Source organism: Melanaphis sacchari, unplaced genomic scaffold (genome assembly GCF_002803265.2).
Source record: "Melanaphis sacchari strain LSU unplaced genomic scaffold, SCAv2.0 Contig1439_pilon_pilon, whole genome shotgun sequence".
NCBI classification, from domain to species: Eukaryota; Metazoa; Arthropoda; class Insecta; order Hemiptera; family Aphididae; genus Melanaphis; species Melanaphis sacchari.
In genome coordinates, this window is record NW_020270613.1 from 282,140 (window position 1) to 301,502 (window position 19,363).

The window sequence follows — 19,363 nt, forward strand, 5'->3', positions numbered from 1 at the left end:
GAAAAAAGCTCAATAAATATAATTATAACAAAATGTAATGATGTAAACTTGAAATTCCTTATGAAGACCTGTCACTCATATATAGCAATATGAGTTATTTAAAATTATAAGATTAATTTAAATATTTATCAAAGCTATATCTTATACATTTGTACATTGCATATACTTGATCCTTAGTGCGAGAACATACAGCTACAGATTACAGCTACAACGGGAATACAATATTAATTGGGTGGTCGCCCAGATGTCTTTATTTAACCATACTACTCCGATTATACATCTCTTCAAATTAACTTTTTAATTTCCATAGGTTATTATATCGATCCCATCATTGATTTTTATGTAGTGTGTATATTTTATTTTTTTAAATATTAAACAATAAAACCTGAATTTTAGAAATGGTAAAGTAGTTACCCGACGAGCTCACCGAGAGAAAATATTAAATTCATTCATTAATCCGTAATCTTTAAAATTTTGCAAGAAGAAACGTTTTAATGATTTAAGAAAATATCTATAAAAGTTCTTTGACTCGTATCGAATATTCATAAATTAATTCTAGAAACGTTTGCAAAAAGAACGCAAATCATTAAGAAATAATTATACTCAATTAACAATTATTGCGTAATCCAATAAATCCAGATGAACAATTACAACCAGATGATTTGTACCACTACAATTCATACCAAATAGTGCACTTAGACCATCAAATTAAACTGTGTGTAATCATATAATTTAAATTTAATTTAATTTAAACATATATAATAAAATACATTTTACATAAATATAATACTGTAATTAATGATGTTTTAAGTTTTATATAGTAAATCAAAATAATATTTAATATCACACTAAGAAAAAACTTAAGTATGAACATTTTAATTTTCGCAATTTGAACTTTTTAGTAATTAGGCAAATATTACTTTTCTCTTAAAGTTTCGTTCTAATTACTAAGCAAATAAAAATTTCATAAATATTTTACCTGATTGATATTATATTATTATAAAATACAATTTAAATAGTGAAATGATAAATATATTGGTAATATAAAGATATTTTTTCAAAATTATTTTATTTTATGAACACTTTTTAGCAAAATAAATTATAAAAAAATGGTCATGATATCTCTTTTTATCAATTAGAAAATAAGTCTATGTATTAGATGTATTGATTTATTATTATAAATAGGTACTTTCAAATTTTAATATCACGTCACCATTTACCATCATGATGAGCGTGAATACTGAAAGTTTTCAACATAACAACTACAGATCTCTGAAAGGTCCTACACAAATTGGTTTAAATCCTTTTTAATTTAACTAGAGTTTTCCACAATAAGTTAAACCCGTGTTGCCATTCGATAAAACATTACAGTTTTATATTGAAAATAAAAATATATAGAATTATTCAATACATCTACAAACATACATAGTACTAGGTACTAGATATGCATATTATAGCAAAGTAATTTTTTTATAAATCAGTTTTTAACAATACCGGTTATTTTTTAGTTTATACGTCTGACCCACTTTTTTATTTTATAGAGATATAAAACCCCTATTTGTACCACTTGTATATCTCGATATAATATAGCATTTAAAAATGTATGTTATTTACTGGTAAACTAAAACTGGATTGTTTTTATTTATATTTTTTTTAAACACGCATTACATTTTTTTCTTTACTGCCTAGTGCATATTTCATTAAATAATATAAAAGATATTTTTATTCTATGCTCAATTTTAAACTTGCATTATGATCGCGTTATATTTTCTTATTTTTAAAACATTTTAAATTTAATTTATTTAAATAATTAAATGTTTTTGAAACATTTATCTATGTATAAATAGTGTATTAGTGTAATAACTTATAAATAAATTTCATCAACGTTATATCATATTTTATTATTTAAATTATACACTATGCACGTGTTGAAACTTTGATAAAATAAGTTTATATTTTATTTTTATTTTTCAGTCATTAACTCTTTAACTAGACAACTAACTATAAAATGTCAACAAGCAATTTTCTATTTTGCTGTTTATTTATAAACAGATACACACTTGTGTATAGGTATACATTTATTTTTTTTTTGAATACAGGAAAAATTATTCAAAATCCAATTTATTTGTATTTAATAATAATAATAATAAAAAAAAAAAAATGCTTAAGTTTAGGTACACACTTACTATATTATTTTTTATTAAAAATATTTTAATTTTAAAATCTAAATGCAACTTTTCATACTTTAATGTAAATAACTTATTTATAACTTTAAGAGATTCTAATTTTTTTGTTCACAATTTTATCTAAAACCCATTAACTATTATATTTATGTAGGTATATATAATTAAATATTTTTTAAATATAATTTTTTATGATGTACAATTTAAAAATAACTATTGCACGCCCAAATTTTGTAGAAATAATTATTAATTTCAAAAATAATAGAAATTTATATATTTTTAACAAACTAAGTACATTCAAAATTATTTCACAAATACTCAAGTTATGTTATATTAATAATAATTATATTTAGTAAATATAACCATTCATATATTTATCAATAATCTGTTTAATTTTAATTTTAATTAAAAATAAAAATAATTAATAAATATCAGTGAAAAAAGCCCATAATTTTATTACAAGTGATATATTAGTATAGTATTAGTATTTAGTGCAAATAGCATAAATAAAAGTAATAGGCAGTAGAAGTAAGAAGTACTTTATATTTAGTCATATAGGAACATATTAAATTGTATTTATGCGTTGTACATATATAATGTACATGACGACCCAATGACTTTTATTTTTTTATAACATAATAAGGAACGATAAATTTCTATATATGTCATTGAAATTTTGACATTTCTCTCCCTTTCTTAATATCTTTCAATAGAGAGAAAAGTTCGAAAATTTAAAAAGAAGTTAATGTGATTGTTTTGATTTTATGTAATTTTCAACAATGAAAATCAGTCACAAAATGTTTAATAACTTTTTGATTAGAAAGTGGTTATTATAAATTGTGGCTATAAAATAAAGTATGGTGTAATCTATTTTCACTCGAGTACATCAATGATAATAAAAAAAATAATAAATGTTCGAAAAAAACTACCATATTATCAGTTTTAATTTTTTTAATGGTGGTAAAATGTTTTATTATCCTTTATCTGAAATTTGATTTGATATGTTTTTTTAAATGCTCCACTAAATTACAAAATAATATACGCAAGAACGAAGAATGAAGGTGATTTTTATTCTTGTATATAAAAAAAATAAATACAAATGCAACCATATTTTCGAGTACAGAACAATGAACACACAGTAAAATATAATTGTACTAAACATAATAGGTATAATATATGTTATGTGTATATAGTGAATTTATAATATTCATATTTCTGCACATGCAGATAATGCGTACTAGCGCAGGATTTCGCGGAAAATTTATTAGAGGAAGGAAAATATAAAATCAAACATAAAAAAGCATGTTAAAAAGAAAGTTTAATTTTTGAAAATTATACACAATGCGTCAATTTGAATACTAGTTGTTTGTTATTAAATAAAAACTGAAATCTTTGCAATTCTATTGCAGACCGTAATCAATTGGTTATTATAAAGTCCAAGAGGGAGAGAATAAATCTCATCAGCCCTGTGAAAACCTAAGTGGATTACTAGTACTTCATTATAAAATGTATTTAAAATAAGTCAAAAATATATTAAGAATCATTTTATTACAATTAACTTAGTAATATACAAAAACACGTGTAGTATTGAACAATATCTAGGAATATTATTTTATAGATATAAATAACTGTATTTGGTAGTTTAATAGTTATTAATTATCATTAAGATATTTCAAAAATTCTTAACCAGTATGAATTTAGTTGATAATAAACTATTATGATATTAAGTATAAAATATACCCACACGTGTGAACGATATATTACTAATTAGTAATTATAGTATAGGTAAAAGGTTACAATATAATAAACATATTACCGATTATAAATTATAATTAAACATATAGTATAATATTGTTCTTGAGGTTTTATCATTCAAATCAAATTTAATCTTTTTTGTTTGAACTTAAACTAATTAGAAAATATAATCTTAAGTATTTGAAGTTATTAGGTTTAAACAAATTCATATACTCGTTACTCAAGTCATATCAATTATTTTAAATTTTAAACAAAGTAAAAACTTATTATTGAAAAGATGTATTGTAAATTATGGTTTTAGGTATAGTAAATGTCATTTTTAAAAGGTATAGTAGTTGATATATTATACTAAAATACAACTACATACTTATAAATTATAAATATATTTAGTAGTACATAACTATATACTGTTAAAATATTTAATAAACGGCTTATTCTCTATAAAAGGTACTTAAAAAGTGGTGATCGATTTTGTGCTGTTACATAATTAAATTGTTTATGCCAGTTATGAAAAAAATATATTGTCCTTCATTATCTATGGATTATAGTTTTTAATTTATTATGACTGACATACATCAGTACTTCTACATATTACAAATTAACTTATACACATATATGTATATATTTGTATGTATAATCACAAATAACACAACTTAAAATAGTGGAAAGAGGGGAGGAGTTGAATAAATAACTCTGTAACCATTATCGGGTAGATATTGTTCCCCCGATGGGACAATATCCGCACAAATCACGGTGTTTCGTTTGTAACCAAGGATTTACATGCCGTAATGGAAACCAGCGACGCCTGTAATAATAATCCTTAGAGACCTGATTATTATTGTTATTATTATTGTTACACTTCTAAATGGAAATGTCCCCGAATCCAATTATTGTATAATAACGATTTTCGTTGAATTGTATGTAATGTATAGACTGTTGATCGGCGTTTGGCGAGGGGAAACGATTTTATACTGCGTTGTCACAAGGTTTTCAAAACGAATTGTATTCAATCAACTAAATAATTTAATAATTGAACAGATTTTTTTAGTGGTCTTTCATTTTTTGTTCCATTTTTTTTACTAAATTTCCAGTTTTACATTTAATTTTTAACATATTAATGTTTATTTTTAATTAAAATAGTTTAAAAAAAAAAATGTAATCTAAGTAGAATATAAAATGGCTTTAGAATACAATAAAAACTGTTTTTGAATTAAAATTAACAAAATATCTTTCAATGGGACTATCAACAAAAAAAATTATTTTGATTTATTATTATTCTTTGTTTACAAAATAAAGATAAAATATAATATGTGATGATCTCCACTGATTTAGCTCATCTTAAGGGCCTACGAGTATTATTTTTTGTTACAATTTATTTTTTTCAGTCATATTACTAAAATAATTATAAGTAAGACATCTAGTAAAATGTACACAATTTTTTTAAATTTTTTATCCATTTAAAAAGCCAGTTAACAATACTTAAATTCATTGGCTAAAATAATAATAGATGTAGTTTATAAATCTTGAATCTAGGCGGCTCATCAAATATAAATATACATATTACATATACATAGCCGTCTTAGCTATATAGAAAATAAAATAATATTAAGCAAACATGCAGTTGTACACTTATATTACTGCAGATAAGTTTTTTATCGTTGTTTTTTCATGGATATGTATCATATTATTTTAATCAACAATTGTATTTAAATTATTTATTTTCAAATATAATATATGTTCAACGAAGTCTGTCAATTTTTTTTTTTTTTTGAAAATCAAATTTTTAACCGTTTAATACGATAAGATTTTTATTTTTTTCACTGTACATAAATTTTATATTCGAAATTTTTTAAACACAAATTTGATAACTATATATAATATTTACACTCTACGATTATTGCAATGCATTAATGAATGTCGTACCGACTAATGAGTAACGAATTGATATTTCATAAAATTTCTTAGCTAACAAATTCAATATAATATCTATACCTTTATATTTCGACTTGTAACAATATCCTTAATCCAGTTATTAATGTTGACCATAGTTCTCGCGACTTTTGTGTTTTTAATAATATGTTTGGTAAAATAAAATATAAATACAATGACGAATGAGTTATATAAAAACAACACTTTGAACACAGTTTCTCGGGAATTTTATTTGACTGGTCTTTATTTTTAATACGGTCATTGCATGCCTTGCATGGTATATAATGATAATAATATTATTATATTTCGAGCGAAAACCGACGGCGGTAAAAAAAAACTAAAGAACCGGTAAAATATATTAAATATCCTCTGCGGTTACTTGTTATATTTACGACCGCCTTAATAGAGACATAAATAAAACCATCTTAGTGTTGGACAAGCTGTTAATTATTAGATCGCCTTAAATGCGTATTTAATGACCCCAACGCACTATTCAACAACATAAGTATCTCTATAGCAGCTGTCTAAAAACCACTGCCGCTGGCATAATTGCATACGGCCATAACCCGTTAAAAATCTACGGAAATACTGACAAATTGTACCATCGTTTAAATACATTTTGTTGGTGTAATATTTGTTAATTTTTTTTTTTTTGTAATTCAAAGGGTTCTTTTGTTAGAATAATATTTATAGAAATAAGTAGTTAGTGAAATTGATGCAAAATAAACTGAATACTATTAATGAGTTATATACAAATAATATAATAAATAAAATTTGCTAAAAGCTTGTTATTGGTAAAACAATTTTTAAATAAAAATTCTGAAATAACTATAACATTTATTCACCAAATCATGATATTGAGCACAATTTTCAGTTAACATCACTAGTTTTAAAAATACATAACAAACTATTTTATGGCAATACTTTCTTTTTATAGTAAATTTATCAATGATATAAATTGAATAATTGGAATATACCATGATATAACGTGAATTGAAAAATATTGTTTACGTGTATTTTATAAGTTAGAATATAGGTATAAAACATTACTATCAATAGATATTTAACATTTTATTATCAAATCTGAAATAAAATTCATGTCATTAAAATATTAATATGAAAACATTTGAAATTTAATTGAAAGTGTATACTTTCAAGTGCAAACTTACACATTTACAATACATGAATCTTATATAAGTACAAATATTATTTCTTAAAATATAAAAATAATTAATGAATCTTTATTTTTACATAGCATTGTTACCTTTTAGAATCATAAGCAGAGCAATGTTTGTATACATTTTGGAATAATTTGTTTTTTTTTTTTATCCTTTTTGATCAGTAAAAATGCTTTGATTTTTAATAATAAGGGTGATTGATGGTAGAAATCGGATCTATTTAGTCCTTTGGGAAGTCAAAAGTGAAAAATTAAAAGTATTTATTTGTTTTTATAATTGAGAAAAAAAAATAAAATTTTAAAAATTATTGAACTTTTTTTGAGCTATTTTTAGGCATAGTAATTTTTTTTTTAGTTTATTTTCCATAAATATGAATAAAAAATTATTTTTTGGGTCAAAATTTTTGAAAATGTAATATTAATAAAAAAAAAATATGTTCTTATATTTGTATAAAAATACTAAAATGTATAGTTATGATGTTTTTTTATTTAATTATTTATATTTAAAATTTTTATGAAATTCATAAAAAAATTTTTTGCACATCTAAGTTTTGAAAATTTAATACAAGATTCATATAAATAATTAGTTCATTCTAAAACCATAAAATCTAAACAATATATAACTAATAGGACAAGGTACTAAGTTTTAACTATAATATTATCTGTCATTCTGTTGTCATAACTACCGTACTACGGACGTGGAATTAGATAAATTATTATTCACTTTCAAAAAATCAGTCATAATATACCTAATATAGAAATCTATAATACATAGTACCTCTAGGTATATCTGTAAAACTATGTACACTTATTAACAAAAATACTACTAACCAATGATTAACTAATGAATATACTGTTATGTATATTTAAACATTAAATGTGTTTATATTACTTAATCATTGAGTTTTGTCGTATTTATAATATATTACTGTGATTATTATCATTAGCAACTATAATACTAAATTCAAAATAATTTTAAAAGATTTTATTTAAAAATTGTATATTTTTATTGTTAGAAAAGTATACGACAAGGATTATTCTACAAATAAAAGGATCGTATAAATATATAGATAAATGTATGTATATAAAAGTTATAAATGATAAAGAAGTTATTATGTAGTTACTGGATCACCTATAATACACATGAGACAAACGTATATTATAAAACTAGAGTTAAACAATTTAACCAGACATAGCTTATCCGTAAGCAATAAATTATGGTATCGTATACAGACAAATTTATAACCATCAAAATTATAATTATATAGATATGGTAATTTGGAAATCAATCAAAATGTTGATAATATAATATATCTACTGCAACTCATAATATTTCCACCGTAATAACTGTAATTGATGTACCTAAATAATAATCACATTATATTATGATATCTCAATATTGCTATACGAGTTTTTTATGATAATAAACATAGTATGCGTAGGTACTTTACTATAATGTTACGTATCAATTTTTGGAGTTTTGGCGTGTAAAGAAATATAATTTATTACTTCATCTTCCAGGTCGCCAGTCTTTACATCTCTGAACGAGAACATATATAACGATTATTATTATTTTTATTTTCATTTATTTTTTTTTAATATAAAATTATAGACATTATGTATATTATAAATATTACAGGACATATTGATCTAAATTATCACTTTTTGTAAGAAAATAAATTTACCATTTTAACGTAGGTATATATTGTATTTTTTTTTTACTTACCCAATTTTATATATTTTTACAACCTCCAATTAAATTGTTGCATTTAACTATTAAACAGAAAAACTTATTTGTTTATTACCGCAGGACGAAGATGTTGAATTAAAAATAATTACAGTAAATCTTATGCTGAGATATATTATATAAACAATATACATTTATTAAGTAAAGGAAAATAATTATCTCAACCATAAAATAATATAATTTATACTAATTATACCTAATACACGTTAATACGTCATATTAAAAGTTCATGTTGTAACGCGCTTGGAGATATATTGTTAACGTGTCTTGTCAATATATTTTTTTTTTTGTTACTATAATTTATAAGCCAATAGATATAAAAAATAATATAATTTAATTTAATTTGATTAATTATTTATTCTACGATGTTATAAATATCATAAGGTTGATGTATTTTAGTTTTTTTTTTTTTTTATAATACAACATCTATACAGGTAATAATATAATACATTAAAAAAAAAAAAAATCAAAGTTAGTAAAATAAAAAAAAATTGAATTAAATGACATGAAAGAACTCTTGAAAGAATATTTGAAATTAAATTCATGTACATAGATCTCACAGGTAGAAGCTCACTCATATTAAATGCATAACCGCAACGTTATAATTTCGAGTATATCATATTATGTATTTTAAACACCATTACTAAATTTTTACGTATTTCATTTCATTATAATATACAAATTACTGTTTATTAAATTTGTCTTTGTAAAAAAAAAAGTATTTCATACAGCACGATTAGAAATTCTGGTAAATAATAGCATATTAAATTTATTTCCATAACTATTTGTTCACGTTATAAAGTATATCTATTTCATTTTAATAGACTTGTGATGAACTAAAAATATGAATTACTATTTTATAATCTTATTTGTCTTCTGCACCGTACTAAACCTACTATGAAACTATTGTTAGTACATTTCCATATCTTTGTATCAAATTATATCTAATTTCTAATACAAATTTAAGAAGAAACACATACAAAGAACAGTATGTAAAAACATTATGTTTAATAATAGTTATATTTATTTATATAAGTCGTTTAAAGTTATTATTTTTATTTTCTTATAAGAGTTACAATATATTATTATATAATCTTAGACAAATTATATGTACAATAAAATATTATTATGTACTTTTTTTTCAGTGTTGTTATTATAATATTTTATTTTAACCAAGTTAAAATTAATCACATAAACCATAACATTACATTATAAGAATTAATATTTGATAATTAATTCTTAATACACAATTATATACTAAATTATTCAACGTTTCAGACATTAAAAAAATGTCATGCTTGGTTGAATAAGAAAATTAGTTTTAATAAGTATGCTATTTCAAAATAATACACAAATAGTAACTACACACAATATATACTAAAGATATAGAGAGATATATCTGTACCTCCCCCTCCCTCATATTTTATTTAATATAAAAACAATATCAATCTAAAATAAAAATGTAATTTATCTATTTAATTTAGATTAAATAAAAATTGATTAATTATTTCTTCAGGATTGTATTGTATGAGAATAATATTTTAATTATATTTTTCACAAATTTGCAGGCCCCACAATTATGTTAAAATTTACTGTTTCGGCTTGTATAAATTAATATAATAAATATTTAATAAAATACATATTTTTCTTCTAAAGCATTGTTTTCGAGAAAATAATAATCTGTTTTAGTTTCATGTTAGTATAATGATGTATCATGTGTTTTTGATTCCTGAAGCGGACCAATTGAGATGATGGGATTAAGAGTAAAATTGGTGGTTAAAAAGAAATATAGGAAACCCAATCGGTTGATTTATGTTTGGTCCTAAACGGAAATTGAAGACGACCGTCTAGAGGGTATCACATAAGTAACAACGCTGTAAAAAAATCTTCGAGTTTTGAAGAAAAAACAAAAATTATTGTTTTCTATTGTGTATCCCGATTTATAATGAGACACCCGTGAAGCAAGTGATGAAAAAAATATAATAACAATAATGACTTCTTCTCCTTCTCTCCACCGCGCACCTTGTTCCAAATAATAATAATACACATATATACGTAGACTTACGAACATATTTATATATATATATATAAATACATGCATGCATACATGAGGATATTTCTATTAACGGCGATGTTTTTATTTCGGTGTTATAGATTTGTTGCAGAAACGGTGCCGCCGTCGTAGCGGAATTGAATCCGTCTCGGCTGTCAATGATAATAACAATAATAATGAAGATATCAAATCAAAATGTGTGTGTGTGAGTAGTGGAGGCTCCAGGTGATTTATTAACAGGCAAAATGAGAACGGTACTTTTTTCTTTTTTTCTCTCCTTCTCTATTTATAAGCGATGCCTCCGGATCGATACGGAGACATAACAATTGAAACAAACTATTTATGACCGAGATGTTTCTGAACAGGAAACTATTGAAAATAATTAACTTATTGAAGTTATATCTGTGGTTCTATATATTATAGGTACAAATTATTTAGTAGTACATAACAAATAATGTTAGTAAAAATAATTTGAAGTTTTATGTAAGTAGACCAAGTTTTTTCTCATTATTAAAAACGTGTCTCTTAAAGTTTTAAAATATTTTTATTTATAATTTAATATAAAAACTATTTGAAACAGAAACTTTGTATTTTGTAAACCTATAATTAAGTTTAAATACCCGAACTTTATTTAAAACTAATTTTTAAAAATCTAAATTAAATGTGTACTTAATACAGTTACAAATTAAAATATGTTATGAAAGTGAAATATTATGTACAAAACCTAGTAAAAAGGTTGACCAATACTACTATTTTGGTAAATATTAATCGGTCAATTGATAGTACTTAAAAAAACATTTTTTTAGTAAATTAGTAAGTATAAAGGTAGTTTTAAGAGGCATTTGAAACACTTTTGAATGTTGAGTGATTATAGCTTTTTTCTCTCCAATAATAACGTTTATTATGAAATCACATAAAAATTCCATTTATAATAAATTGTCAATGTTCTAATTTTCTGCTCCAATAACTACTTTTTAAGAACATTAAAATCACTATAGATAATACTTAATAAATGCTAAGAATATTTTATTTATTTTTATACTATGAAAAGTGTAATAAATGTGTAGGTACGTACATCAAAATAAATTAAATACTAAAAAGTAAAAAGTATAGATATAATATGTCACATATTTATAGTTATTTTTAAATTTAACAATTCGTATAAAATTATATACGAGGGTGGTTCAAATATGATCGAGACAAATGCTGTAACATGTTTATTTATTATCGAAAAAATTTACAAAAAATCACATTTTTTCTAGGTAATTCCCCTCAATATTTATACATTTTGTCCATCTTTCCGGAAGTTTTTTGATGCCGGTATCGAAAAATTCCTTGGGCAACTCGGACAGCCATGTGCGCACGAACCCCTCTACCTCGTCGTCGGTGTTGAACTTTTGACCTCCGAGGGCCTCTTTCAGTGGTCCAAACATATGGTAGTCACAGGGCGATAAATCCGGACTGTAGGGGGGATGTTCCAGTACCTTCCACCCCAATTTCGATATTGTATCGAGCGTGAGACGCGCGGTATGAGGGCGCGCGTTATCCTGGAGAAGAATCGCACTTCGTGCTGGAATGCTCCTCCGTTTCGACCGATAAGCGGGTTTCACGTGTGTTTTCAGAAGGTTAGAGTAGTATACAGCATTAATGGTACGTTGAGTGCGCAGGAAATCGACGTACAGCACGCCCTGCCGGTCCCAGAACACAGTACACATTACCTTACCCGCGGACCAAGTTTTCTTCGCTTTGACTGGCGCCCCTTCCTCCTTCTTCCTCCACTCTTTACTTGACACCTTAGTTTCGGGAGTGTAATAATGTACCCATGTTTCGTCTGTAGTGAAGATTTGCGTTAAAAAATCGTCCCCCTCCGTCTCGTATCGCGTCAGTAAGCGGCGACAAACTTCCAACCGCGTGAATTTTTGCTCAAAGTTCAACAGTTTAGGAACCCATCGCGCCGTTATTTTGCGATATTGAAGGTGTTCGTGGATGATAGACTCTACACTACCAATGCTGATGCCGACTTCAGCCGAAATGTCTCGAACATTCATCCTACGGTCCTCCAAAATGAGTTGTTCTACGCGGCGAATGTTGTCTGGTGTGACGCTGGTTCGCGGTCGACGATCATGTGGTTCATTCTCGACGGTTTTGCGGCCATCCTTGAATGCTTTGGCCCATTTAAACACGGCAGCCCTACTCAGGCACTCACTACCGAACTGCTTTTGCAAACGCACAAAAATATCCGTGTTTTTAACGTCTTCTACCACTAAAAAACGAATGATAATACGTTGCGCAACGGCAGTCGGCACTTGACGTTCACTCATGGTCGTAGCACACGCGTGAAACACGTGGTCCGACGAAAACAATGCCACACTATTTGTAAGAGACCCAGCTATCACATAATTAAGCCACTACCGTCGAAACATACATGCTCACCATCTACAGCGTTTGTCTCGATCATATTTGAACCACCCTCGTATATATATATTATATATAATACAAAATATATCTATATTTGAAATTAAAAAAATAGTTATATAATTAATTGTAATAACTATTACTAATAAATAATCAATAAAAATATTTTTGTACATTTTCTCTTTTATTTTTGTACTAAAATAAATATATTTTACAGTTTAATTTACTAATATTATCTTAAAAATAATACCAATTTTTGATTATATTTTCTTTTCGTTTAAATTGAATAAAATGAATTATTAACCTAATATTAATTATAATTATTGATTATACTGATTCAAATTAATTCGCAAATTTACTTAGGATGAATTGTAAAATGTGTAATTATTGTATTATTGTCAGTTTAATCAGTTTAGATATAATGATAGTTATTTTGGCAGAGACAAATTTACATCAAACATTATAGATTGCAGACAACAGGACAGCGATCATAAACTCTAAGTAAAATACAACGGAATTGTATACTATTCGGATCCTTTTACCCTCTACATCCCTATGGCTTGACAACGCGGGAGAGAGAAGTGTTATCTGTGACTTGTGAGTACGATTACATTATTATTGTTCTAGCGAATGCCATGCCAAGTGGTTAGGAAATTAGAAAAGTTTTTGCACATAGTAAATCAACATCTTCTGAGAATCAAATTAGATTACCGGAACGGAAAACAACATTAGTAAACCACACCCTACAGAAGATTATTGTTCTTGAAACAGGTAAACTCGTTTAATCTTATTATTTGTTTATTATTTTATTATTTTTTATGATACAGAGGTAAAATTATAAGGATTCCAAAACATCTGTTATTATATTGGTCGAATTAGATCATTATTAATAGTTATGCCTACTGGTTGCTGCTTTAACCATATTAGACACGGTTTCATCTGATATATGCTATATAATATATATTATATTTATAATACAATAAAATTATGTTAAGTCCAACTGGTGTAGGGAATTGTTCAATTTATCGTTAAAAGTAAAACTGATGTTGGTAATAGTTAGGGAACGGATTTAAATGCTCTAAAAAACAAGAAAAATGCCTTAAAAAAAGACGATTTAATGCCTTAAAAAAATGCTTTAACATCAAAAAATGCACTAAAAAAATGCCCTAAAAAACTTTAAAAATGTATTTATATTCAATAAAAACACAATTTTGAATTTAAAACTTATAAAAAAAACACATTATTATGAAAAATCTGCTAAAAAATATTTAAATACAATAAAACCTCAATTAATTAACTCAATTATCTTCTGTCCATCTTCTTTTTACCCCAAAAAATTAAAAAATTAATAGGCATACAATTTATATAGGTATATTCGTTATACTATAAAATAAATATTTAGATTTTTTTATTTTTTTTTAGAATGAATGTTGAAAAAATGACTCAAAAACCATAAAAATGCATTAAAAATGTCGAAAAATGCTCTAAAAATGTAATAAAGTCTTAAAAATGCAACAAAATGCAAAATAATGCAAAATAAAAGTTACATTTTTTAATTCCTTGATGTATGAAATTAACTTTTTGCTTGAAAACCAATGTTTTCGGACATTCATAAAAAAATGCAATTTGCATTTAAATCCGTTCCCTAGTAATAGTATAGTATGGACTATCGGACTATTTAATAATAAAATATAAAATTATTTTATTTATGATATAAATGAAAATATTTAAAAAAAATCATTACAAATTAAGTTCTATACATCTTAATATATCTTAAAAATTAAAATCGTACATAAATGTTTGTATTACAATTCATATTTATAATACAATTATTAATTTACACATAAATTAGACTAAATATTAATAAAAAATATTATTCGTATCATAAATTAAGTACCTTTAAGATACGATTTTACATACATTACAAAAATATTTCTAAAAAAGTGGGGCATAACCCAATCATTTTCATCTAGTAAAAATATTTACACCATTGGATATTATTCTAAAAATAATTTTTATTTTTACTTATAAATATAATTTTAACTTCAATAATACTTGTAATACTTATGAAATTAGAGATAATATACTTTATTCATTGAGATATAACAATAATATTCAATATTGTATATTCAACTGTGGTGATAAATCACTCTTATATTTCCTCCACTCCTCATAAGTATGATAATGATGTTAGTGCATAACTCAATAGGTATACAAGTTTTAATCTTCATGTTTTTTCATACAAACTGTATAAAATTAATCATCAGTCATCACATCAATCGACATTACATTTACAATTATAGATGATATAATATGATACGTTTACAATTTACAAACGTTATTTTTTATGTATTTAAAATTAATTTTATTGGTGAATTGAATTTTTTTCGTGTTCAAAAGTGATGTGTGATATAAATATTAACACCGTTACAATTATAACCACTGGGCGCACCAGCTTCAAGCAACTTAAAGATCGCGAGTTCTCACGCATGTTCGATTGAATTGTTCGATGACGTGGCCTCAAAAGGTTATCCGATTGACATCTCAATTGGTTCTCGTGGCGGCGGCGCTGACACACCAGGTGGTTGGGTAGGAAGGCGAGGAGGATGAAATAATCATAGTAAATAATAATATTATTAATAGCGTCGAATACAATTAGTCGCTGTCACCGGATTGGAAAACGATTATACACCATTAACCGGGCTCGGTAATAACGTTATTAACAGGTATAGACACGCACAGACAGACGCACACACATACATATACCAATACAATACACATAAATACATTGGTGTGGTGTAATTGTGTGTGTATCGAAAACGTGTTCAGTGCCCTGATGACCTTATCCACCCGTACGATTACCGGGGGGAGTCTTTTGATCTCGGTGGAGTGAAAAAAAATAATAATAAAAAGTGACACGTCAAACTTCATTAGTCCTAGGCCGCGACGATGAAGTTTTTGATTTATTATCGCTCTCTCTATCTTTCTCTTTTTCTTCTTCGCTACGTTAAACATTGTTCCCAAATACGTACCATTTTAATCGTAATTACATGAAACATAAATGCACCAATAATTGCGTCCACAGTTATTTAATTTAGTTCTACGTTATTGTTTTTTTCCGTATATAATTGAATATATGGCACAAACTTATATATGAACGGGTGGTGTTTATTATGTCTCAACACTTTTAGATTACCAATGTTTTTATTTATTTATTTATTTATTTATTTTTAAGTTTAGAGTATGCCATGAATATTAAAATATTTTGAGAAACTAAAATTATTTCATCAATTAATTTATTTAAAAAAAATAACTTATTAAAGAATTGTTGAATACAGCCATACTAAAATTACAATTAAATTTATTAATTAATTATTTCAGTCCATAAATATATATAATATACTATATATGATACCATAAATAAAGGTATTTAATATCTATACATAATAAAAAGAAAATATAGTTATAGTTATAAGTAAATTATGTAAAGATATTTTAGTTACTTTATATCAAACAAAATTGATGTAGTAGGTATAGGGTATAGCCGTATAGGTACTGTTTTTACTTCACTCAGTTCGTTCATGTTTTTAATTCTAAAGAAAAATGAATAAAATAAAAACAATTTCAAATGTCACTGAGAATATAATGTAAGCTATTTCGAAACACCTATAATTCGAATCCGTCGCGTGTTGACAGCTAGGTTGCCTATAGGGGGGGTTGAAATGATGAATTCGCCTTGACTATTGCCGCCGTCTTCTGCATTATACGAAGTTAATTTCCGTGCTGTCAATCAAAAAATTGGCACGGAATCCCTCACGCTCCCAGCAGAGTGTCTGATAGTATATTATTCACTTGCTCATCAAAAACTTCGAAAGCGCCGAGTCTCATTCAAAAAATAATTGGAGACCGGTGCGTATTATCCTTGTCTACAGCATATCATTCTGTAAAAGTTTTTAATCAAAACATACAACCCTTTTTGAAATATTGTGCATGAGAGTGAAAAAATTATCTCACTCGCATCAAATGCTCGTAAATTATAATAGTAACAATATTTAGTTACATTTGGATTATTTATTTTCTTGTTTAGGTAGACTATAGAGACATGACTGATAAAAAATTTTAAATACCAATATATACCATACCGTAGTTAGTAAATAACGATTCTGTACATTTTACCTTTTTGGGAATACTATTCCATTCTATTATTAACAAACAATAAACTGTAAAAATAACTCTAAATGCAATATAATTGCGTATGTTACCATTTTTATAAATAGTATACTATATCTATTATTTATCAACTTGTTTTATTTTTAAAAACAATAATAAATCATACAAAAAATTGAATTACCAAAATTAACTTACTATAGAATTTTTACTATTTAAAAATTGATACATTGATACTTGTTACCGAATACTTGACAAATATTGTATTACATTTTGTAGAATCTTCTTGTACAATATACATTAGGTTTATTCGTTAATTGTTTAATCTAAAGTTATCTGTTAGTTAAGGCCTTTTTATTGAAATTTCCTTTAGATTCTGATCTTATGTTTCCTTTATAACTGATATAACCAAATGAATAGAAGAGTGTAAACCAGTAGCGTACCCAGATACCCAGAATTATTTTTTCCTAGAGGGGTTTAAAAATATGTAGCGAATTAAATTATTTTGTTATGTGGTTTTTATTATAATTATACACTTAATTACTTGTTTTCAATTTTTTTTACGATTATAGTAGAAGTTTAAACATATGAACATCTATATTTTTTAAAACTATAAATGTATATTTATTTTTTGTTCAAATGTTTATAAAATGTTGTTCTTTAATTTTTTGTTCATTTTATTGAAAGCATTAAATAAATAATAAATGAATACATCACTAATACAAATCGCAACACTACTACAGTCGTGTCGCAATCCATATAATCACTACATACTGAAAACCCTCTGTTATATGTTCTATGAGAGCTTTCCAAACCAATTATACTTAGAAAAATCTGTTTAAGTAACATTAAAAAGTATATACAACGGCAATAATAAAGATATGATATCTTAATAATAACTTATGATATAGGTACTATAAAATATTAAATACTTATCTGTTATATAATGATACTACTGCTATTGTATGTAATGCATGTTACAATTAAAGTTACGTAAATTTATGCCTAGTAATAAGAACATTAAAAATGAAACTCAATATATCCTAATTTCAGTTATATGTTTGGAAGTAACGAGTACAAGTTTTATTAACTAAAAAAAAAATTTTAATTATATATACGATATTAAACGCTATAGTTCTAAGTTAAATCGTAATCTAACAGAAGTCTAGTAACATTGCATAAAAATCTTAGATAAAAAACTTACGAAACCATGTGACTTAAAATGTGTACAATTTCGTTCCCTAATAAGGGTCATACGGAATCGAGTTGTACCCTATCGCAGTGATATTGAATCTACAATTATTTATTACTTTAACAGATAAGTAGGTACTAATATTTAAAGATTTTTCGGGTACTATATCATTCACGATTAAATATGCTAAAAAATCAATTCATGTATTTATAAGTTAAAATTGAATAAAAAGTAATAACTATATAAAATCCATAAAAAAGACTAGCATGTCTTAATCATTTAATAATAATTATATAGTTTAATTAAGTGTCAATTTTTTTTTTAACAAAATATTAATACTTAAAATTAAAATTAGAAAAATATTTTTATTAATACAAGGCGTGTTGATTATTATAAAAGTACTACTCAATTTATAATTGGATTTACCTGCAAATAAAAATAATATTGTCTTATTTATTAATTATTGAGTCAAAATAATAACCATAATATCATACTTAAAATCTAATTTTTTGTTTTATACATAAATAACATGTTACTTATTATAGTTATCATTTTTATTATTATTATTATTCGATATCTGTAAGTAAAAATTGTTCGTAGGATTTGTAAAATAGTGTTTTTAAGTTTATGTTTTAGTCTTGATAGCTATTTAATTAATTAAAAAAAGGTTTATTATATTTAAACAATTAAAGCCTAAAGGTAATAATATATCACTGGTAACAGTATTAACGTACAATTTTTTTAT